Source organism: Papilio xuthus, unplaced genomic scaffold (genome assembly GCF_000836235.2).
Source record: "Papilio xuthus unplaced genomic scaffold, Pxut_1.1 DF827777.1, whole genome shotgun sequence".
Taxonomy (NCBI): Eukaryota; Metazoa; Arthropoda; class Insecta; order Lepidoptera; family Papilionidae; genus Papilio; species Papilio xuthus.
The window spans coordinates 4123218-4146231 of NW_013530872.1; the positions used below are offsets into that span (position 1 = coordinate 4123218).

The following is a 23014-nucleotide window of genomic DNA, read 5'->3' on the forward strand; positions in this document are numbered from 1 at the left end:
AAAAGATTCCGCTCAGGCTTTTTATCACACAAATAAAAAAGAATTGCTCGAGATGAATAAAACAGACTTATTTCGCAAGCACACTTAAAAGTTTTATAAGCAAATAAATTGTAAAAGAATCAATTGCTTGCAGTCACTTTATTGAAATTAATAAAAATCAAAACACGAATTGAATATTCACAAATTTGCTTTTTGAAAAGGACAACACTACTTTTTGATATGTAATCGTGAAGACTGAAAAACCTTAACAAATACATAGAAACTCTAAAGATGAGAATAAGAAAAGATGATACGTACTTTTTACTTTGTTCATAGGAACTTGTGCAAAAATACAAAATACTTTATACTGTACATAACGATCGTAGTTGGCCCCTCAAGTAACAGATGTTGGCGCTTATGTTCATTATGAAAATTTATTTAATCTCATTACGTAGGCTTATTAAAATCATTGTCGTTGAATTTTGTTAAAATTATGGAAATTCCAGGACATTTAAAGAATTTCTTTTAAATTCTATATTCATATTGCTGGATATTTTTTCAGACTAATCCGTTGTATAACCAAATAATAGGCGTTTAGCAAAGAACTATAGCCGAACTCCACGCGACTGGCGACGGCGACATCCCAGCGCCCTGACCTCTCATGCTATTGACTTTGCCATGCTGATGCCGCTACGTGATACGAAAATAAATTCATGTCATTACACTTTCTCATAATATTATATATTATACTAATTTCGAATAATAGAAAGCATTAGAAGATTACCAAGACTCGACATACACCAAGATCTTATAGTAGCAAACTTTAAAAGAAATTTGTAAGTTTTAAAAATTTTCTGCCGTTGAAATGAAACCTTAATACACAGGTTATCTTACTATATGTTAATAAATTAATTTAATGTTGTTAACGGTGGAATAAAAAGCGTAATGAACAAAAGATGGTGTGCGCGAGACACGAGGCGCGCAGGGCGCATGCCCGCCACTGCGCCACTCGCAGCGCACTGCCCCCTAGCGGAGCACGCCGCAGTGAGTTGCGTAACAAAAGCACAGTCGCCTTCAAACGTCTCGCTGAAAACTTTCGCCTCTCTGTTCGCGCCGTACAAAATGGATAACCTTAAATCGATCTAAAAAAACTTTGTAACAGGACTTTTACTTTAAAAATAATAGAATTAATTTTAAAGACAGATTAAGACCCTTCGGACGCTCTAACGCTTTCCAATTTAATTTTTTTTAATATTTGAAAAGTTGTTCTAAGTTTTCAGTGGCGAAAAGTGTAGTGGTTTTCGCCGGTCGAATACGATACATCGTATATTAGTGTGTGTTTTTTGTTTGTTTTGTTTTATTTTGCTTGACGGCGAGTGACGGCAAGTGGTGGCAACCAGTGGGGGGCGCTGGTGGTGCCGGAATCGATACTGCGGTGGGAGCGGCGAAGGTAACTTTTAAATGTAACGAATCAGTCGTTTTGTTTCATAAACGACATTATTTAAATAATTCATAATATAACTATGTAAAAAGTCTAATTTAGGCTCTATGCAACTTTTATGTATAACTTAGTAATTTTTTCCAAAACTTGGCATTATTATAAATATGCATTGCAATAATTATGTCACATACAATTGTCTCATTATTCAAACTGAGTTAATTATTATTCATACTAGTTTAATTATGATATAATAAAATTATTTTCACGTTCGACCTATTATATATTTTCTTCTGTATAAAATTAATTTGGCATTAAATATTTTTTACGGCGAACAAAGGCGACGTTACAATAACGATTGCATTGAACAGAAAATAAAAATATTTGGTCACCAAAAAAAAATATGACTTAAAAAAATTCCTTTCAATATACATACTACGATCTCATGAATACAAATCATCACATCACGTACGTTAATCATCATAAAAATATTATGAACCTGAAAATGTTCTATAATGTACACACTATGTTTAGATTTTACGACTTGCCGTATTAAACGCTGACGAGAACCGAATAATGACCGTACTCTCTTCATCACAACATAACTTGTTTCAAACGTATAAAATTATTTTGTAGTAATAGTTCATTAAACACTTTTGTTAACCCTACTCAGTGTACTTATGACATCCGTGAGAAGAATATTAACTGAATGACACCTTACTCATCAGAATCGGTCCAGATATTTAGGCCACAAGATGTCACAATGAAACTGATATCTCCACTATCCTCCTAAAAGCAGGGTAAAGAATTTCTAATGATACTAGCTGTTTCCCGCGACTCCGTCCGCGTGTTTGTCTGAAAAAAAAATAGGGGTGGGCTACCCTTAACATTTAGGGGGATGAAAAATAGATGTTGGTCGATTCTCAGATCTACTCAATATGCTCACAAAATTTCATGAGAATCGGTCAAACCGTTTCGGAGGAGTATGGGAACGAAAATTGTGACACGAGAATTTTATTATATAAGATATACTTAGTAAGATTATATGTATAATTTCATAATACATATGTATGTACATCCAAAGACAATAATGTAATCTGTGACAATAACAAACCACAGACACAGTCCTAAACAGTATCCCGAAAGATTGACAATGTTTGCACTAAAACATCAAAAAGAAATTCTAAGTTCGGATAAATGTAATAAAATTGTTACGTGAAACGAGATAAAAATGTAATGTGTCTCAATGAATTGATGTAAATGGATTGCAGTATCTTCTTGTTTATAAATGTGAACTACCGTAGTTTTCTGGCTGCCATCCAATATTTTGATTTAAAATTAAAATTTCTATTTAGAAAATTTAAATCAAGTACTTTCACCGAGACTACGAATGAGAGACTTTAATTCTGATTTAATATAAAAACTAAATTACCGTAGAGAAAATCACGCATAAGGCTAGGGAGCTTTATGCGTAAATTAGTAGTTAAAGTAGGGACTTTACTTTATGTATTAAAACGTCAGAATAGAGAATATCGGTTAATCGCTACCATCGCGTACCTTATTAATTTCTTATGTTTTTTCCCTCTTTTTATGTCGATTTTACGACATTGCCGCACTTTCGTTGTCTTACAAATCCGTTACAAAGATAGGATCGATGAGAAAAGTCCCGCGATGTATTACATAATAATCCTCACGACCCTACCTCAAAGATAAGCTTTAGGAATTTTCTTTTTTGGAAAGGAAAAGGTTCGATTCAACCAAGATTTAAATCATTGGGTTTGAAAAAGGTTTACCAGTAGGTTTATCTTTATTACCCACGCATCAAATTATTTTTTGAAACATAAAACCTTTGGCTGTACCTTTATTTAACCTTTATTTTATATCTAGCTGTTTTTTGATTAAAGGAATTATTTTTAAAAAATATATCTTTGGCCCGAATAAGCTAACTAAAATTACAAAGTTGATTTTTTCAATTTATTTCAGGAATAGAAACCTGTTCTCTAAGTTATACATATAAATTATGAACTTGCTAATAAACTTCAAGCATAAAGTATTTCTAATTATGCATATTACGAGAGCTAATTATTATTTAATAAGAAAATTATGCATAAAAGTGTCAAGACTAATGTACTAACGAATAATTAAACAGTATCATCTGAATGCGGACTGCTCGTTGAAATTCCATTTTGAATTTCAAAGCTAAAAGATATAACACAGAATAGCGTTTGGTGAAATAATTTAAAATTACCTACTGGACTAAATAAATTAATGTCGGAATATCGTATATTATTTTGTTAACACTTATTTACATTTAAAAAATTAGTATAGAGGTGTTCAATTTTAAAATTCCAAAAAAAGAGCTGTCATAAAAATTATGCAAAATAAAATTTAAACTTTAAATTATTACAAATAGTTTAGTGCATTTACATTTTAATTTTGAAATTATTTTTTTTCTGACTCGGCCCGCTCGTTAAAGTTTTACGTTTTTGTCTCGCGGTTCTAGCGGTCAAGTTCTCTACTGCGGAGTCGAGAGTTGTGGCCTATTTGTAAAGCAAATTATTTGCACTTCTAATTTTAATTGTTAGCTCCAACAACTCTGAGCTCCAGCTATATAATATACACTTGAAAGTTGATGTTTAAAAAAAAAACATTGTTCTGCTTCCGTTGTTTCCTTTCGCCGCGGAGGTTACGAGCAGCGGCCAAACGACCTATTGGCCGGGGATTGCGTTCTAATTTCAGTTACGACACTTCCCGAACACCCATTTGTCTAGTTGGCTAGTTAGCAAACTACGTCTACCGTTTAATTATTCATGAATCTGTTTGATTGAGCATTCTCTCTCAAAATACCAATAGTAATCATCATTCTAATGTAATTGTGATGTAGGTAGCTATAAAATTACTTTGTATAATTTACCCTATTGAATGGATATTTTGTAGAACAGTCGAATTATACATCTTGGACTTGACACTCGTGTTTTATTGGATATATTACAGTAATTGTATACTTAGAATTTACTGAAATATAACCACGGCTATGACTAAATCAAATAACAATATTAATTAGCTACTACACATCGTAACATTTTAACATCACATGGCCGCCACTTATAAGCAAACACTACACTTTACTTTTATTTTCGTACCTAAACTAACCTAAAAAAAAACAGCTCTAGCGTATGCGCATATTACTCACAAACATTGAAACTTAAGTTTCAATTACATTACATAACTGAATATCTAAAAGAAAATACCATTGCGAGAACTTGGCACATATAAATGAAACGCAAACACGAAGGAAAAGTATCTCAACGTATTATAAATAAGCACATTAGTCATTGACAAAGATTATATGATACACGTTGTAAACAATATAGCGACGGTCGAGTGCATCGCAGCCGCACCTCACTCGTCACAGAATGTCAAACTGTTATAATTAGACGAGAAGTAGCCACCAACCTCGCCCTTGAATAATTGTATAGGCTACTACGTTATATCAAAAGAATCTACTGATGTTTAACTTTTCTATGGGTAAAAAGGTTTAAACTTTTATGATTACATTATTATAAATTAATTAGAAACGACTTACCTTACGTATGATCTTCCGATGATGGTACCGAATTGCTTCAGATCCGTCAGGGGTCCATGTTCAGGGCGAGTATTTTTGTATGTGTTGTATTTTCTTTCTGTGGATTGTTAATAAAATAAAAGTAACTAATTTTATGAATGAATTATTTATACATGTTTTAACATTACTACGATATTCAATATCTTAATTATTGCAAAAATGAAATTGTTTAGGAACAAAATACTTTAAAAATATCGTCTAACGTTTCGGGTAGGCTGGAACGTAATCATCCTGATACACTTCCTACAAACGATGTCATATTGATCGATGGCGACGTTGGACAACTGTATCGACATCTAGCAATAAATCATTTTTTCCGATATCCACAGACAAAATAAATATAGAGTTTATTCAGCAATGTTACAACAGTTCATCAATAAAGAACGTGAATTATGAAATACCATAAAACTGAAAAAAAATCATGTTTAGTATTTTAACCGTTATGAAACACAAAATCAGCTAATGTCATTTTTTTTATAAAATACGATTTAGTAAAAATAAAAACAAAATTAAGTGAGGTGTACGATGTATGTAGTTTATAAAAGGGTACGAATGCTTCTTGCTCCAAAGCACATTTTAGGGAGATTTTTTAACATTCTCTTTCTCGTATTACTAAAATACTAGCTTTTTTTCCGGACTCTGTCCGCGCCAAAACTAAAGAAAATAATTTATAGTCTATATACCTTTCAGTCTATGAACCTATGAAAAATTTTAGCGTGATCCGTTCGATGTTCTCGAGATGTAATATATAAAATTATATATTTCAATTATATCAACTTTAAAAACTTTAATGCCAATCGTATGCAGAACCGTAGCTTAACATGAATCTTGAATTTGCAGTAGAGCGTGTTTATTCATCGATGATTTATGAAGTTGTTTTTGTGACCTATTTTCCCTAGCTCTTCATAAACTCTTGTCGAAAATGACCCTTGTCTATACTAAGATAACTTCCAACCTCATTTGAGAACAGAAATGTAAGCTCAAGTTTATTGTTATGGTACACACAACTTGCCTTTGTAATATTCTCATCTCTTGATTTATTTTTGTTTATTTGTAAATTAATTAAATATTATTTTTAATTTGTACATCGTATATCAATTAATCAATCTATAGTATTACTATGACATATGTTTACGAGGCTTAGATATAGCTTATAGATTTAGTAATATCATGTGTCTATAGCTCCGAGAGTAAGGAATTTCTAATTTAGTACACGAGGCGAACCTATGTTACTATGACAGGTATGTGATAATAAGACGCAATTAAGAAAACTATCTTAGACAGCAACTTCCTGCCTCGCACAGCAGCGTTGTGGAATGGTCTGTCCTCGGCGGTATTTCCAAACCGCTACGACTTAGGGTCCTTCAAGAAGCGAGCCTATCACCACCTCAAAGGCCGGCAACGCATCTGCGGTTTCTCTGGTATTGCTGATGTGCATGGGCGTCGTTGAACACCTCGGTGTTCCCGCTGCTCGTTTGCCCCCTTCTGTTATAAAAAAAAAGCAACCTCCTTAATATATGTAGATAAATTTTGAATAAGCCTGTATTAAACATGTTAATGATAAGTAATAGATAATTTATGGTATGTTAACATATCCTAAAGCAATTGAAATAAGAGAGAAATGAGAACGTCAGTGGCTTAGGGGTTAAGCACTTGACTTGTAATCTGCAGGTCCTGGGTTCGAATCCCGCCATGTACCAATGTGTTTTTCGATTTTCAATATACATATATATATTTATCCGACGTTCTTGCGGTAAAGGAAAATATCGTGATGCAACCTGCACTAATCTGAGAAGAAATTCAAAGATATGTGTGAAGTCAACCAACCCGAACTTGGGTAGCGTGGTTGGTTATGGCCTAATCATCCTTAACTTAGGGTAGGCTCCGAGCCCCTCGGTGGGGACGTACAGTGAGGTGATGATGAATGATGATGATGATGAATTGAAATACAACTACTAATTATATTTTTTTCTAAAGGGAATGCACAAATATAATATCACAGTGTAATATACAGTAATAAAACTGGAACATAGTATATTTTTTATGTTTGTTAAACTAGAAACTAAACAATTCTCACAATGAAGCAAAAACATAAGTTAAACAAAAACGAGTTCACAATTTTCTGGGTTTGCACATTTGTTGATAGAAAAAGTTTTTTTTATCATATAACATACATATAAATCAAACAATAACAGAACTGAAGTTTTTATATGTACACACTGGCTGTGTAATTAAGAATTTGCCTTAAAAGATTATTGACATTTTATGAAAGTTGTTTTAAAATCGTGAAGATTTTCTACAACGGACACAATTAACATGTCTATTTCTTCGAGTAGGGAAAAGTAAAACGCTTTACAATCAACCGATCGAAAGCGTATAGCGTGTACTCAACTCATTATCTTTTATTCTTCTCAGTATATATGTGCAGAACTTTGCAAACATGTAACGATCTTTCATTTACGTATAATTGACATATTCACCAGTACAGTTAAATAAGGATATTTGACCCGGTGATATAGGTGTTGATATCATGGTTGGTACTGTCATAAAATATATAAAACCTACTTAGTCAAAAAAAGCTTTATGAAAATTTTAACTTACTATTAATAATAGACAAGGTCCACAGATTATTAATTCAATTAACAAGTTGGTTAGTAATATACAAATGGGATCCCTTTATTAATTGTATCATTCTCACGCATAATTCTGTCATCAACGAAAATAATAGTACAAATATAACATCATAAATTCTTAAGACAATCCACTTGTTATTCTTTCTGAGAAACAATATTAGAAACAAGCTTAAAATTTTAATTCACTCTAATCTCCTAAAACGATCCTCAAGGCGACAAGAGATGATTGAAGCGACAATTTAAATGTTGTTTCGGAAATGGACCTAAATATAGACAAAGAAGATTACGTAAATTTGTCTTTTACAGTGAACAATATAAAATAAATTACTTTTAATTTACATAATTCCTATCTAACATTTGTAGGTAAATTTAATACCATTTCTGGTAATTTGTTAAAACCTTAGTATCTATAAAAACGTATCTAATATTTTTTATAAAATACGATAAACAATATTTTGTAATGTCACACCCATTTCTTAGCAAACATTTCGTTCTTTCATTAAAATATACGAGATTTGGCTGAATAACACATAACGAGACAAGTCGGGCTTATGATGAAAGGGTCGACTCCAGACTCGCGTAATGAATGATAATTATTGCTACTAGTATATTAGAAATTGTACAACGCAAATGTAAGCAACTCTCTTACATATTTTGTATAATGAAATTACAAAAAAAATAATAAAGAAACTATATAAACATATAATTCTTAGTCATTTTCTTTGTTCGCAAACCTTGAGCAATAGTCAAATAGGGTTTATAAATGAGTTGTAACGAATTCAAAGCTATTTAGCACATGCGAAGCGCGGTGTGCGGTCGATACCTGCGTCTACGAAAACCGTAGCCCCGTACAGGTTTTTGCTTTGCTACGACATTTGCTACGGTGAGTTCTTTGTTACCTAATATTATATAATATAAAGATGGTATTAGTTAATAGAAACTTATATTAAAATTGATTAGAAATATTTATAATTTCATTAAATGTATTTTAAACATAACTCGTCTTATTAGCTCTATAGATACTGTTTTTATCATTCAACATAGTTATATATGTACATAATTTCATCTCATTATAAATTAACTTTATAAAAGTATCAAGTATATAACTTGTTATTTTTATTACGAGTTCACTTTATAAAGAAGCTCGTTGTACACTTGTAATCGATTATTTTCTCTATCATTAGACTCTTCATTACTGATGCAATCGATAGAGTAGACGACCTCGTTTATACTTTATTAAAAATAAAAATAGATTAATTTCAGTCTTTTAACCTTACATGATGGGTCGATTAGAAGTCAACTAGGTTTACGATATATAATATGTTGTTTTACATACATTTATCATACAAAAGAGCTTTAAATGACAAAATAGTCTAAAATATTCGATTGGCAACACGATTAGCGACCTGCGCGGGAAAATGAGGAAAATACACTCTATAAGGCGACATGATACTTAGTAAACGAAAAAAAAATGTGATTTCCATTTCGCCTAACACTTTTATTAATGTTTCGAATAAAGAATTTATCTACCTAGAAACTTAAACTTAACAAAAATAAACCATTCTTGTTTCAACATCTAAAATAAAATCTCCAGAAATACGCCAAAAGAAAGCTGAAAAAACTTACTCAAGCTAACAGTTCCCTGGAGGAAAAGTAATGTAAAATATTCAATGTCGCAGATTTATCTTATACGAAGTTGTGTTTTGTTTTAGAAATGAAAAAACTTCACAAAGGCAAAATTATAAAATAGCAATTTTTTTTGTTAATGCTGTATTTTTATCTTACTCAGTTTTCGGATGACTGAAAAGTTCCTCCACACATTAAGCCTGTATTAAATTAATTAGTCTTAACTCCTAATAAAACACAAGGAAACATTTTAATTATAATTAATTTAAAACAATCTTTAATGATATGATAATCTTACCAATCTCCAGAACGGCTGCAGTTTGGAACAAGACATAGACTGCTACGTTTTTTTTTAGTTCCTTACAGACGGTGTCGCGGATGACAGCTAGTCAAGTTATAAAAGGTATTAGCTAAAAGATGTACTATATTTATTAAGTATACAAAACGTAGTTAACCAAAAATGAACTACGAACAAACTAAGTGTAATTATGTGACCGGTTCTGACCTAATTAATCACATTTGGCTAGTTTACAAATGTGTTTGAGTTAGTGGTTCATTCCGCGGATTGCTTGTAATAACTGCTAACAAAACAACTGAACCTCTCTATAACAATGAATAAATTAATAAGCAAGTTTGAAACGCAACCAACTGTTTCCGTTTTAATTAAATCTGGTATTAGCTAAACCTAATTACGTCAATAAATATTTTAAGTGAGAATTATTGGAATCGAAACAACAATTAGTCTATTCCTTGTAATTTTACAATATTGAATTATGATTTATCTATAGACATTATAATAAACTGATATAAAAACGGCCAAATACTCACGTATATTCGTCCGTGTGAGCGACGGGCCGCGTCCGCGAAATAATACTAGTACCAATCACCCTGATGAAGGGCCCCCGATGGGCTCGAAACTAGTCGGTGCTGCCACCGGACGAATATACGTGTTTAGCCATTTTTATTTATATCAGTTTAATTAAGTAGCTATTTAATTTTCTGTGAAATTTAGCATAAATGTACAACGTAAGATTTTTATTTATTTCGAGAGGACGGAGCCGCGATCAGCAGCTAGTATCAGATAAAACATATGTGTCATAATTGAAATGAAAAATTCCCTTTCAGTATACAACCGTAAATCTATACGTGAACACTACATGTGTGTAGTAAATAGTGGAAATAAGAAAGAAATGAAGAGGAATTTTAAAAATGTAGACATTATAAGATAACATAACAGTGGATGAGGAACGTTGTGTGTACACATTCAAAAGGCTACGTGCTTTGTATAGTGTGCAATCGCTCGCTTCCCACGCCGACGTCTCACGAACAGTTCCTAACAATACACCACAATGTAAGCTCCCTTTGATGTTTACGTAAATCTTACATTGTTACTCAAATATGAACCTTATTGCTTACATGATGAAGCAGATTTTAGAACACAATAAGGTGATTGAAAAAACTTATACAGAAGACTTAGGTATACACATAGGTTAAGTCATAATGATATAGAATAAAACCATAGTAAGTATTTAAAAATATCTAACAACAAAGAAAACGAAATAGTTCACTTACTTGTTACTTGAAATAAGGATGATTTAAAAACATCATCATCAGCTCACTATACGTCCCCACCGAGCGGCTCGGAGCGTACGCTAAGTTAAGGGTGATTAGGCCGTAGTCAACCACGCTGGCCAAGTATGGGTTGGTTGACTTCATACATATCTTTGAATTTTCTTCTCAGTTATATGCACGTTGTATCACGATGTTTTCCTTCACAAAATCGGAAATCGAAACACATATTGGTACATGGCGGGATTCGAACCTAGGACCTGCAGATTGCAAGTCAAGTGCTTGACCCCTGAGCCACGGACGCTCTTTGCGGTGATGATTAGACCACTATACATATGCAGTGTCTAAATATTTTGCTTACAAAATAAGGAAATAATTACGTTTTTTCGCTTCTACTATGAATACTCTTCCATCCTATACCCCTAACATGATGGTAAAATACAGTATGATTTTACCCCGTAGTCCTGTATTTATTTTATTATATTTATTCTACTATTTATTTGTTTTTATGTTGCTTACTTTGTGTTAATCAAAAGCTTACGAAAACCTTTTCCTTATAAGTAAAAAACCTGTATTATTTTATCATAGCAAACTTGCTATTGTGTAGATAACCTAAATACACGTTTCACTGATCAAAGTGAAATTGGTCGCAAAAATTTGTCCCAAACGTGACCCCGATTCGTTCACATTATGTTCTTTTTACAACCGACGATGGCACATTCGGCTTCCATTCTTCATGAATAGTAATAAAGTAACCGATATGGATCACATATAGAAGAATTTATTCCTGAAATGCCGACAAATCTTATAAGTTTCACTTTCACGTATGTATTTGATGATACGAATAACATTTGAATAGAAAAACTGCCTTTTGAATACTATAGATGTCAGCATTTTTAAAAGTGGCAGTATCACTAAATATACCTGAAACATACAAAAAAACACTTTCATTTAAAACCAAAGCACAAAGTATTCTGTGGACTGTAGTCATATTCTAGAATATGGTACACTATCTGTCGACCGCGACTCCGTCCGCGCGGAATTAAAAAATAGTTAATTAGTAGCCTATGTGTTCTTTCAGACTATGTTCTAGATCTATGCCAAATTTCATCGAGATCAGTTCAGCCGTTTTGGAGATACCTTCAAACAAACATCCGTCCATCCAACCATCCATCTAAACATTCGCATTTATAATATTAGTAAGATAGTTCTATTAAAATATTATATTAAAAATCCATACAACATAGAAAGTAGCACATTTTCGTTCCATTTGTAAATTATATTACGACCTAACAAAGTATCGTATCACAAACAAGTCGAATAAAAACGAATAGCGGAATAAAATAGAAAAAAAAATTAGCACAAAAGTATAAAAGTAGAACAAGCTAAGTCTGAATGTGACGGCAACTATACGCCGCCTAGACGTCTAGAATTTGGGTCGATATGTGAGCTCTTAATTTCCTTTTCTATCTTAAACTTTATTCACGTTCACGTTATTCAAGTTAGAAACATGCTTAGCAACGCATTTAATTAAGTTAATTTGTTGTCTTTAAGTCCTTATATTTATTGTTATATTTTTGTATTCATTTTTCATAAATAACATTTGAACTTGGCCTTCTTCCAATGCTAATAAAACGCGACATAAAATAATTCCTGAGAATTTACTGAAGAAAGATGATTTCTAAATAGAGCAAGCCGATAAGAAATTACATAAAAAATACAAGTCAAAAATAATTATTAAAAAAAACTTACGTATATTAAGTTGTAATAACATTGTCATAAAGCCAGCCATTTGTCTGCGTCATATAATAATGTGTCGGCTTTGCCAACAATAAGTTGCACACTTCCATTACAGCTTGTGATGCGAACACGTTCCACATTGGTGAAAAGAAATACAATAACGATCTTGTAGCTGTAAAATAACGCAAATATAAAAATAAACATCTTTGTAAATAGACTTTATTGCTATATCACGTAGCTGCATTAATGTAATCACTGAAACAAGCTATTATTTAACTTTTAATCAATTTTATTACGGCATAATTATTTTATATTGTTAAAATTACACTTAACCTATTCTTTAACATACCGATTTAAGCATTTTAATTGACAACTAAAGTTGTGTTAAATTAAGTTATAAAAAAAATAATAATAACCAAAAAATAATTGATCTTTGAAGTCAAATCAAGTGCATTTAAGATTCACTCTAACATATTGAAAAAAAAATGATAAAAAGCAAATATAAAACATATACAAACAAGGAAGTTATAAATACGTACAATACTTTCGTTTGTTATAAATCCGTATTTATGTTAAGAAAACCGCATTACAATCACATAAGCTCCAATTACCTACCGCGGCGTTCGCTCGTAAAAAAGCAATGTAGAGTATTGTTCTCGGCATATCTTTGCACAATAAATCTGATTTACTCCATTTTGTTGGCTTTGTACTAATTGTAAAGACTAGGAGGTATTTCAAATCAAAGTGTTGTAAGCAATTAAGCGTTTTATGTTCAAAATATAACAAAATCTTTCTTAGAATAAGTAAATTTTAATTACGTCTGCTGTAATAAAGTATCTTAAATTTTTATAAGTGTGTTTTGACAATAGATAGACTGAAAAAGACTAGTGAAAGTTAAATAACAATTAACTACAACTTAAGGGACGTTTGTCGTCTTAAATCAGCATTTAGAATTTATCATGTACTAGCTGTCACCCACGACTCCGTCCGCTCTGAATTAAAAAAAAACTTTGTTAGTTACATATGTGTTATTTCAGGCTATGTTCTACACCATACCAACTTTCAGCGATATTCATGCAGCCGTTCTGGAGATACTATCAAACAAACATCTATCTACCTATCCATCCATCCAAACGTTCGCATTTGTAATATTAGTAAAATAGTAAAAAGTAAGATTGATCAGAAGAATTCACCAGCCAATCTTATATCACAGGGTGACGATCAAGAATGTACTGCAATGTAAGACTATATTTAAGTCTAGTAATGCGTCTTATAAGAAGACATATAACTTGTACCTAAACAAACTTATGAGATATAATATAGACTGATCTAAAAATAGTTAAGTAATATCTTGCACATATCCAATAACATGCTTAATTTTAATACGATAAAGTGTGTTTTAAACCAGTGTACGAATTGTAGCAAATATCTAATTTGTAAAATAATTACTAAATTAAATTAGAACATTATTTGCGCGTGGTACACAGACGGTGAAATTGAAATTTCTTAACGTTATATTTATAATAAATAAATTCAATTAAATATATATAAAACTATGTAAAACTTGTGTTATATAATTCGCAATATATTAGTAGTTTCAGTTAAGTAATATTGATGCAGATATTTTGTAAAAAGGAAAACTAGAAAAAGATCGAGTAATCACTTAAAAGCTTTTGAAATGATTACTTAAAAAATCAATACCAATCTTCTAATGTTTAATGCAAAATGTTTTTAAGCAATCTGTCCCGATTGTTAGTTTTCAACGATGTTTGAAAGTAAAATTATTATACGTCAATTATATTTATTTTGTAGCGATGTGCTGTTCTTATAGTATAAAAGGGAAGAAGGCGAATCGAAGGACATCTCAGAGGTTCAAATCGGTTTAGTAGATTAGGGTCAAGGCAGTAAAAAAGAATTTAAAATTATTCAAACATTAGAAAACCATCATACATCTTGACAATGCTGTAAATAGAAAAAAAAACAATATATTACAACCATCACTTCACAAAGACCTCGTACGACAAAGCGGCCATCGGAACTCTATCGACTTCAATGTCTATTTTTAAATTCGTCGGATATGTGCCAAAACATGTGTCCACTTCCGAATTTATAAATATATCTAGTCCTATCTAGATCTTTTCTTTATAATGTGTTCAGTACATCAGATAAAGTTTTTTTTTATTATATTTCCAGAAAGTTCACCACACAATAGTCAAATTATTTCATAAATGAATTGCAAATAAGACATTTAAATCTTACAGAAGGGTTTAAAAATGAATTCAAAACTTTAGAAAAGGGGAAACTTGTTTCTCGAAGTATAAAATATTAAAAAAGAAGGTTCTCAACTCGTCTGTATGTTTTTATACATATATTTTATAGTAATAATATATAACAAGAGTTAGTGCAGTCGAAACACAATTAAAACTTACCCCATGCCTATACGTATTGTTAATCTTGATCATTATTTTTATGAAACGAGTGTCCCGCTAACGATTAAATATTTAAATTACTGCGAACAATTGCTTTAATTTTTTAAAGTTACAAGCCTCGTAACCTATATAACCAGCCGGCGTTAAACTAATTAAAGCAAAAACTCAAACTTTAGTGCTTTATTCCTTTGTGAAAATTTAATTAATCAAACATTTTTGATTACCAAATTAAAACTAAACTGTTTATAACGTAAAAGATGACGGTTTTAATAAAAGAATGGGTTTGTAGATCGATAAAATTAACCAAGCCGGCTTGCCAAGTTGGCCGGGGCGGCCGTGACCGCCGGCTCGACCCTGCACTGTACTCACGCTATTACATCTGACAAGGGCTTCTGCCTTTATAACTTTTCTAATTATTACTTATAACTATAATCCACCCACGACCGTGCCAAGCTGAACTACGAAAAACTACATTCGGTGAAGTTAAACATTTTCAGGGACTTTTAAAACATAAATTAAATAAATATATAAATATGTACACCAACAACATATCTAGTAGCCAATATAGCATTGAAAACTGTAATGGGATTACCAGATATTTAGACATTAAATTTTTTGAGAACATATATGTATACCTTGTATATTCCTGTTTGAATTAACTTAATTCTTCTTTCAAAATATTTATGCTAAAGAACCTTCTTTTATGCACGTCACAGGAAGTTAGATAACACTGACCACAATAAATTAACTCTTTGAGACTATAGTTAACTTTAGTAATTATACATTTTACTTTTAACTTTTTATTACTAGTCAAAACTGACAATAGATTTTATGTACCAGTTTTTTCTTTAAAGTCCTCTAGCAGTTGGACTGTATAAAGCTCTTAAAGTTGCAAACAAGAACTATAGCAGTAAGCCAAGTGTAGATGAGATTTTGATGCCAGAATTTTGTTTAGTTTGTTATAATTGATATAGGTCAAGTTGAGAAACTCGATTCAACATTCAATTTTAATTATTAAGTCAACCAACATGTTTTAAAATTAACGTGTTTAAAAATAATTATTTATGAGATATTATATAAATGATTAAAATACCGGGATATGATCGGACGTTACATAGAGTATAAATTGTAAGGAAACTAGATTTTAGAACTGCAATGTACAATCGGGGACTCTGGCGGTGTTGAACCTTTAAAGCTACAACCATTTCAAAGTCTTGTACACATTAAAACGAGACGGAAAAATAACCAATAGTAAGCATTTTTTAAATGTATTTGTTTGAAAAAAGTTTGCTCAGTTTTTGCACAGCTCACTGTTATCTAATTGGTTGTTTGTAACAAAAGGCGGAATTTGTCCAGAAGCGAGAAACAAGGTAATATTTTCTGTAACTGGACCACAGCGAATTTCCGCAACTGTATGTCGAGTTAGACATAAATAAAAATTGTGTCCTTGAATGTCCCCAACAAACGCACGCCTACAAAATGCCTGACATTTTAACTAGTTATTGAAAGGGCGTTTAATGCGAACGTTCAAAAGGTTATGATCGATCAAAGCAAGGATTCTTTGAATAGGAAAATAACATTCAATGTAACTACATACATTAATAACATTTTCTATTTACTTGTAAATTTGGTATTTCATCATCATCATCAGCTTACTATACGTCCCCACCGAGGGGCTCGGAGCCTACCCTAAGTTAAGGGTGATTAGGCCATAGTCAACCACGCTTGCCAAGTGCGGGTTGGTGGACTTGTTTTCTTCTCAGATATGTGCAGGATGCATCACGATGTTTTCCTTAACCATAAGAACGTCGGATAATTGTACATACATATGTTAATTGTAAAATATATTGGTACATGGCAGGATTCGAACCCAGGACCTGCAGATTGCAAATCAAGTGCTTGACCCCTGAGCCACCGACACTCTACTATATTATTCCATTCCTTAATTTGGTATTTGTATGGTATTAATTTAATAAGTAATAATTAGTAAATGTTTAAATACAAAAATGAATTAAGAGGTACCTTTAATATAATGGTATCTTAGTAATTAAAATGCTTAATCAATTATATAAATTATCTATTTATTTACTTTCAAAAAAAAAAATATTAAACACTTTCATGGTAATCCACTTGACCTTACCAAGAAAGAAACAGAATTTTATTACACAACTAAAGAACAAAGTGACTGCTTATAAACATGTAGAATAAAAATATTTTATTGTGAAAAATTAAAAAAGTGGTAAATACAAAGAGTTCTTTGTGTAAAAACATAAGTTCTTGTTTTCTGGGTTAATTTAAGGCCGTACAAAACGAGCTCGGGTCGACGATTTGTATTCATTTTATCGCCATACTGACCAACGAGTAAACATTTTGTTTCGTATGTGTTAAATGCTCGCAAAAAAGGTACCCCTTTTTATTCATTAAAAATGTTTTCATGACGAAATTTTATAGTCTTTTAATGCCATTGTGAAATGAGAACCCAAACAACACCTAAATATTGTCATATTTGCTTGTGTGCATGGAAAATTAAGTATAAAATGACTTCTGTTTACAGTTATGAAGATTCATTTGAAATTTACTATCTCTAATTTGACCTTCAATGAAACTATTTTCTGAATTTGGAATATGAGCGTTCTGTATGGTTATGGTATTTCACCGGTCAAGCCGACCAATTCGTGCGACAGCTGTTATTGCTTGATTGATTGGAGTATACAATTATGTACACTTTTGGATTGTCCCATCGCTGACTAAAAAAATCCAATTAATCCAAACACGAAACTCGTTAAAGTCATTCGCGAATATTGACACGGGGAATGTTTTTCATCTACGTGTTCCCTCTCCTGGGATTGTACCGGCTGAATTGAAAATCTCCTCATCAAGGTCGAAGGGCTGAAAACAAAGTATAGCCGACTGAATTATTCAGTATTTTACGAGGATTTCTGGAGAATAGATCTCTACTCGACTCTTAAAATATTCACAACTACTCTTCTTTAAGTTATTACATACTTGCATTTTATTACAACACACCTAATTCTCAAGACGAATTAAGTTAAAAACAACAACAACAGCATTTACAACATTGCCTAAAAACTCTCATAAAACTCTCTTTCGCTAAGATTTCTGTGATAGAAATCGATAAGATGTTGTATCCATATGTTTTAAAACTTTTTTAAACAGATTTTTTCAATTGTTTTACAATAATTTCACGCTACCTCATATCATTTTCTTTAAAATACATGCCAAATTTGTGCGATATTAGGTATAAATAAGGGATTTAATTTATAGTCTCCACATGCGAGAATATTAATTGTCACCATCTAAATGGCGCATATTAAAACAATAGCGGAGCACATGATCTCATCCATAACATCGACATATCACCAGACTAATCGATTTTCAGCGAGTATTTATCTGGCTATTAAGAGGGCGGCTCGTATTTAGGCAACCTTTACAAGGGGAAATGTTATTAATCTGTCTCTATAGAGTATAAAATTTACTCTGAATAACTGAAGTATATTCTATTTTAGATTTTTAACATTTCACTGCGTCATTTTTTAGTAATTTTAATATCATGAATAACTAATATCGGTGATTATTTTGACACTATTTTACACTATAGCTACACATACACTAAGGAGATCGTTAAAAGACTCTGGGTATAGCAACTAGATAGATAATTACGTAAAATAATAAATAAATTATGAATGAAACATATTCCGATGCTAATAAAATTATGTTAATAGGACTTTAAATATTTTTATCCAGTTAATATTATATCATAGAAAGTTGTCTTCAATTTAAAGGAAGTGGAGCACGATCTTACAATGTGTGATAATACTTAAAGCCCCCGCTTACCGCTCCTGCATCGATCCGTTCCGTATCTCAAGTAAAGCTCCAGTACGTCCGGGCTTATCACAATATCGCGCTAAAAGTAACCTTTGTAACGATACGATTAACCAGAATATGCTAAAAATATGCTGAAACAAAAATGTATTTTTAATTCGTAAAATAACTAAAATATTAATTTACATTTCATGTTATCATCGTTATGCGTTTCTCCCTACAGAGTATGTACTAAAATTCTACACATGTCTAACGTCATCTAACATCATTTTTTTCTTAAACATATTGTGCAAAGCTTATTATCAAGTATATTTCTGACAAATTATTTTCATTTTATAATTTCTGACTATAGAATCAAAATTATTTTTTCTTCATATCTTTTTCTCGCGCATATTTTATTAAGGCTTACAAGAATAAATGCGACACGGTGCAACATTGCGTAGCATAGATTAATTCGCGTCCGACAAGTTCAGACAGAGAGCCGGTGCTTTTTACTAATGGCGCTGTCCTTGGCACACATTAACTTTGATTTACAATATTTTTATAATGATATCTAGATAGCAACCTTTTGAAGTTACAGTGATATCAGGAATATTTGTGACAATGATCATCGTAACCTCATAGACAAATATTGTATTCTTTGTGCAGCATCCATTTCGGGCATAAATTACACTAGCAATCTCATACTAATTCGACATAAATGACGAATTCGATAGGAAAGCGATTGTCGCAAATATTCATGCTAGGCCCACTGCACTGTTACGATGTATCTTTTTTAGTTACTCGCATGCATCTTACATTTTTGACTGCTATTTTAATAACAAAACCGTCGGAACCACGCGTCATACACACGCAGAATATTATATCTTTTGGAGTAGAGAGAATAAAGCCCAACAAGGGTATTAAAGTTGTAAATATATAATACATAAAAAGATACTCGCGAATCTCAGCGGCAAATACTGGAGCACATTACTATGATACGTTAAAAACGGAAATGTGTTCAAGCACTTAGCGTTACTTGTCGATTTTTATACTTTATACATCGCTTCTTCTATACAGCATCTAATGGTCTTACAGCAATGCACAAAAGATCTTTGAAATCAATTCCTATCAGAAATACTTACATCTTTCAGTTATTTTTATAAATTGTTACGGCATATAACTGGTAGTGATGTTCATAAATTTTATTGTTTTCAATTTATTTCAAATTTTAAATAACAGTTAAAAATGGCACCTAACTGTTTGTCAATAGAAGAGACAGAATTTGTAACACCAAAGAACTTTGACTATGGTAAAACGTTTGTGTTTGACTTTGGTAGTATCAGCAGTAGCCGTTGAATATTTCATACGTGGAACGTTTTATTATGGAGTAGATTCAACCGAACCTCCAGTACTCATGAATGGTAGATGAGGATCTATGACATTGCAACATACGTTCAAAATACAGTCTTTGTTTATTTCTACCACTGTAGGTTTGCTAAATGAGTTTTTGACCAACAAATAATTAAATGCCGAATCACACTACCACTTTGACGTCCGTAATGTCCTTCACCGGCGTTCAAAGGGTTAAGGAATATAAATATAACAAAAAATAACATTTAGAATAGTAGGATAAACAAACTTAACACATCGCCTACATAAGTACACAAGACTGCCTCACTTAAAAGCCAACGAGCCCCTCGGTCGACCGCACAAAATAAATCACAAGCTTCATTTAACCCACTTTCAGCCGTTAAGTTATTGACTTTGCCTTATTACGTAACACATAAATAAACAACATTTATCACACATCATTCAAACAAATATACAGATTTAAATCATTAATTTATTTAGTTAAAATGAGTATCTTTTTTTTCTTTTAAACATTTCAGTTTTTGTTATTTTAAGCGACAAAAGTTAAAATATTTACTAACTTACACAAAAAAAAGAAATTCAGAACACGCATATCTTCAGGAAAGCAATACAAAATACCGTTTTTCATGAATCAAACTCATTAAAGAACTTTATAACTAAGTCTTGACAGTAAAAATTATTGCCCTCATTAAAACGAAACTAAAACGATTTCAACTTTATATCGAAGACAGTTTACTTTATACTAAGAAGTTATTCAGAATTTATAAAACATTTTTTTTTGTGGAAGATAATATTTTGTATGTAGTAACACGTAGCTCGTAGCACGTAGCACATACCTACGAAGTCAAACATTCCTATCATATTTTTACCAAACCGAAGGAAAAATATACACATAAAGAATTTCAACGTAACTTAGATTTTTTGTACATTTAAAACAATAAATTGAAGAAAACGTTCTTTCCTTTAAAGTAAACAGAGAAGTGCACGAATTTTATGTTTTATACAATGACTGAAAACAAATGTTTTTTGTAATTACTTAAACAAAAGTTATATTCCACTGACAATGGTCAAACAATGTTAAATTATTTTTAATGGCTGTAGTGGCCATTGTTAAGGAATAGTTTTATTTCTAAATATACTTTTTCCTTTTTTCTTGTACTAAGCATAACTGCTTCAATGTTTAATAACAAATAATAAAAGAATCCATATCTCACTGATGAAAAATAATATCATACTAAATAAAAGTAAAATAATTGTAAAGCATATTCCTCCATTCTCAAGTAAAAAAAAATATTACCGAATTTAAAATAAAAATCTAATTTTGTTTGTCTCGTAAATGAATGAAATTATTACAAAAGCTTTCACTTATATAATACATTGTGGAGTTGATATATAATAGTTATACGGGTTAACAGCCTTCTATTAAAATTGCCTGATACTAACCACAAACTTTTTGATGCAATCTGTCGCGGAGTTTGCTGCAAGCTGGCGGCAGATAAATAGACGGCCTGATATTACTAAGTTGTAGTTTACTTTAACTTTAAATTCCTATATTGTACACTTCTATTCATATCTTACTTCTTGCTAATATTATAAATGCAAATTTTTAGATGAATGGATGGATGGATGTTTGTTTGCAGGTATCTTCGGAACGACTCAACGGATCTCGCTGAAATTTGGTATAGTTCTAGAACATAGTCTGGAAGAACACTGAGGATATTTTTTTTTTTAATTCCGCGTAGACGGAGTCGTGGGCGACAGTTAGTAAATTAATATAATGTTTACTGGCGTTTTGGGGAAACTTTGAATACGGAAATGAATCTTTTCTTAAACCATTTTATTTCCTTGATCGCGTGTTCGAACGAAGAGGTTTTAAACATCGTTCCTTGTATGTACTGCAAAGAATTGGAACAAGTTGCCAGCGTAAGATTTTTTCTTAGTAAAAACATTTACTAAGCTAGCGCACACCATCATTGGAACGCATCGTCGCTTAAAAAAGCGGTAAAGCTCTAGCTTATTCATAAATGAAATGTTGCCACGCTATAATTAACAGTGGGATAAGTAGGTATTCGGTGGCCACTTGAATCTTTTTTCTCTTGCCTACGACTGTTTACTGACCTACTTTTATTCAATCATACCAATCATTTCGTGCCTAAACTTACTTCAGATAAATTAATCTAACATTTTATAAAAATTAAAACGCACGCAAACACACGAACTTCTTTCAATGAAAACGTCTTGTTACCAATGACATTGGTATGTAGGTTAACATAGGATAATCTAATGAAGCCATTGAATGCTCAAGAAAAGTCTATCTCGATATGATTAAGACGTTATGCACAAGTTTTATTTACACTCCCGCGCGTTCTATTTTTATTGGATTCAACCTTGAAAATAAGTTAATCCGCCCTTGTAGACATAGTGACAACTTAACTAGAAAAATATAAGAAGCATAAGAAACTTTAATTTGAATTATTATACGAAGTTACACACACTTCTTAAGTTATACAAGTAAGATTAACTTATTTAAACTTTCGTGGGAAATTATAATATTACTAATTACAAACAACTTTGCCGTCACCAGACAACTATACATGAGTTAAGGCTTTCTTGATTAGATTTATGTAAGAAAATATTTAACTCTAGACTCTATTTCTAGTTCTCTATTTGTCAGTATTTAAATTCAGAGCTACAATTGAATTTACTTTCTAATAAAAAATGCAACTTAATTTAAAAACGAAATTTCACAACAAAGCACTTTTAATAATCCATTTTAATA

At 31.6% G+C, this 23014-nt stretch overlaps 1 protein-coding gene across 21 annotated transcripts in view; it reads left to right on the forward strand.

Annotated features, from left to right (window-relative positions):
* Positions 1–1004: 1004 nt before the first annotated feature.
* pHCl-1 (pH-sensitive chloride channel 1) overlaps positions 1005–23014 on the forward strand; it is a 38432-nt gene continuing 16422 nt past the window's right edge. For all 21 annotated transcript variants that reach the window (XM_013309634.1, XM_013309645.1, XM_013309631.1 and 18 more), the window contains exon 1: positions 1005–1429. The gene's annotated coding sequence lies outside the window, so the exon portion shown is untranslated. The remainder of the gene's footprint in view (positions 1430–23014) is intronic.